Source organism: Carlito syrichta, unplaced genomic scaffold (assembly GCF_000164805.1).
Source record: "Carlito syrichta isolate Samal-C Ts95f unplaced genomic scaffold, Tarsius_syrichta-2.0.1 Scaffold317629, whole genome shotgun sequence".
Classification (NCBI taxonomy): Eukaryota; Metazoa; Chordata; class Mammalia; order Primates; family Tarsiidae; genus Carlito; species Carlito syrichta.
The window spans coordinates 1-3,465 of NW_007261725.1; the positions used below are offsets into that span (position 1 = coordinate 1).

The window sequence follows — 3,465 nt, forward strand, 5'->3', positions numbered from 1 at the left end:
TCAGGCCATTGGTTCATGTGGGCCCCAAGACGCCTCTCACCCAACGCCCAGCCAGCCAAAAGCGCCCGTCCTGCGTCCTCACTGCCGGGATAACTCCAGCCCAGGAAAACCCCGGCAACAGCACACGCCGAGCCCGCTACCTCCCTACTGCGCATGCGCCACCGCCTGGCGTGATGGCGTCACCACGCCGCTCTCTGAGAAGATTAATTCGCAAACAGGACTTTGGTGGCTACAGCGCCCTTCAGCGCCTGGGACCGGTAGTGCGGATCGATAAGATCATGTATATGGCTATTCACTCTTCATAATTCAGGCAAGAGAAAGTTAAGCGTCACTGACCCCAGTTCCTTGTGTGTTCTCCAGATGTTTCCAAGTGCTTGCAGTCAAATTGTACATATTGAATATCAATATTTACAATTTATTTACAAAATATTTACTTTTACATACAAAAGCAGCAAACTGTACACATCCTACAATATATCTGCAGTATTATTTTCCCAGGCAATTTATGCATACATCCTTTCTAGTTTTCTAATGGTTGTAGAGCATTCACTTGACTATAAATAACTTAATTATAAAACACCATATTGATTTAACCAGTTTAATATTAATGAAGCTTTAGTTGTCTTCAGGAGTATTTTTTAAATTAATTTTTTTTTTTGAGTTGGTGTCTCACTCCGTTGCCCAGGCTGGAGTGCAATGGCAGGCTCACAGCCACCCCAGCATCAACCTACTGGGCTCAGATGATCCTTTCACCTCAGCCTCCCAAATAATAAAAAATTAAACAAAAATATCAACAAATGTTGCCATGTAAATATTCTATTACTACATACAACAATAACTAAATTCTTATAAATTGAATTTCTGAAATAAAAGATATACAAACTTAAATTTTTGAAAGATACTGCCTAACTACCCTCCAAACAATATTGTATCAACATAAACTCCCATTGACAGCCAAACTTTTACTGAGTTCCTATCACATACTAGGTATCATGCTAGAAGTTGACAGCATGTATTTATGTAAAAGCAAAGACCAAAAACTAACTGATAGTGGAGTTCAAGTTCATTATTTCCACACAGTATCAGGTATACAGATCTATCCCTTTTAGAAAAACTTTGAATTCTGCTGCAAGTGGAACAGCAAAAAACAGCATGACCTACAGTAGCTCTCAAGGCAAAATAGAGTACTAAATTTGAGATTCAACTGCAAGTCATTAAGATAGCAGGGTTTTTAAAAAATTTTTTTATTTTAAAGATATGGGTTAGGCCTAACTCGGTGGCTCAGCCTATAAATCCAGCACTTTGGGAGGACAAAACTTTTTCCCAGTTTTTCCTACTTTTATAAACAATGCTATGTTGACTAGTCTTATACATATATCTTTGTACTATTGCATGGTGATCTCTGCAATAAGTTCCTAGAGGTAGAATTGTGAGTTTGAAGGATATATACATTTTAAATTTTGAATACTTGTCTCTCATTCTTTCCTTTTCCTAAGATAAAAGGTTAAATCAACTTACAGTTCTGCTAACAGCATATAAGGACACTCATTTCCCTATACCAGGTATAACAACCTTTAAAACTTTGCATAACTGATGAATGAAAATAATATCTCATCTTAATTTAAATTTCTTTCACTATAAGTGAAGTTGAGCACCATTGTATATATTTATTCACTTTTTAATTTACTTTTCTGCTCATCTCCTTTTTTGTTGTTGTTCCCTTGGGTGGTTTTGCTTGTGCTTTTGCCAACACATCTCTGCTTTGGTACATTTCCTCTCTCTGGGCTGCAATCAGATATAACCCTAGAGAACAGTGTACATCTGGGCCACCGTTATTCTATACCTAGAATGTTTCTACCCCGGTGTTATCATCACCTATTATTCTTGTTAATATTTTTTGTTTGCTTATTAATGAAAACTATCATGTAAGCACATTGCTGATGTTGGCTGTGTGCGAGGTACTGTGTTGAGCACTGTATTTTTATTTATTTATTTGAGTTGGATTCTCATTCCGTCACTCAGGCTACAGAGCAGTGGCACACACTCTCACGGTCCCCCAGCATTGACCTGCTGGGCTCCAGCAATCCTTCTGCCTCTGTCTTCCAAGTAGCGGGAATTGCAGGCATGTGTTACCATGCCTGGCTAATTTTTTATTTATTGTAGTGATGAGGTCTTGCCAAGTTACCCAGGCTGTTCTCAAACCCTCAGGCTCAGGCAATCAATTTGCCTCAGCACTCCAAAGTGCTAGGATTAAAGGCTGAGCCACTGGGCCCAGCCTGTATTTTTATTTTTAAGTGTCACAGAAAGCCTATCAGGGGGTACAAGTTTGTCTCCATCTATATAATTTATATACTGTATATAAAGAAACTGAAGATAGTGAGATTCAATGACTTACTCAAGGTCACATAGCTAGTAAACAGCAGAGCTAGGATTTGAGCATAGGCAGAGTGGCTCCCGAGGCTGCCCTCTTAACCACTAAGCTCTTTTTCCTCCATTATGGGTAATGGATCAGGTTTCCCATTGTCTGTTTTCAGGCACCTTTGTGCCCATATGTCCCCATTCAGAAAATTTGCCACAGTTGCAGAAGCAAGGGAAAGGCATTCATGTACAGGTCTGGGAGCTTTTCTTTACTTACAAATTGGATTGCAGTACATGGTTCAAGGTCAAAATAATATGAAAAGATAATCAATGAAAAGTTTCACTCCTACTCCTCTCATCCATTCTATTTATCCTGCCTTCTACTTTTATTAGTTTCTGTGTATTCTTCTTGTTCCTTTATATACTTACAAGCAAAATAAATAAATACAGCAGGTCCTTGAATAATGTCATTTTGTTTAATGTCATTTTGTTGTAATGTTGATGAGAAAATAAAAATTAATTCCTGACCAGGGCTGCTATCTGTGTGGAGTCTGCACATTCTCCCCATTTCTGCAGGAATTTTTCTCCAGGTACTCAGGTTTCCTCACACATCTCAAAGTTGTTCATGTAAAATGAACTGACATGTCTAAACTGTCCCATTCCCAGTGAATGTGGGTATGTGTGTAAGTGTAGCCTACGATGGAATGGCAGCCTGTCCAGGTTGATTCTTGCCTTACAACTGAAGCCGCTTAAACACATCTTTTTAAAATGTGTTCACATTTCCTTCAATGTATAATATTAGAAGTTTCGGTTTGTTTTTAGAAGTTTGGTGATGTCTTTGTGACCAGAAATAGACCAAAGGAATGCTTGTTTATGTCAATTAGCCTTTGGTAAAATTGGTTTTGTTATATGTTGTTTTACTTAATGTTGCAGTTACCAGGAACCTATCAGTGATATTAAAGTCTTAACTGTATATGCATACATGTATGTGTGCATGTGTGTGTGTGTGTGTGTGTGTGTGTGCGTGTGTGTGTGTGCGTGTGCATGCGCGTGCTATTCATCAAATATTTATTGGGGGCCTCTTTATCCAAAGCACCATGCTGGCTT

The 3,465-nt window shown here is 38.7% G+C and overlaps 1 pseudogene; it reads left to right on the forward strand.

Moving 5' to 3' along the window:
* The first annotated feature begins 173 nt into the window (after positions 1–173).
* Positions 174–3,465, forward strand: part of LOC103277389 — a 12,497-nt pseudogene continuing 9,205 nt past the window's right edge.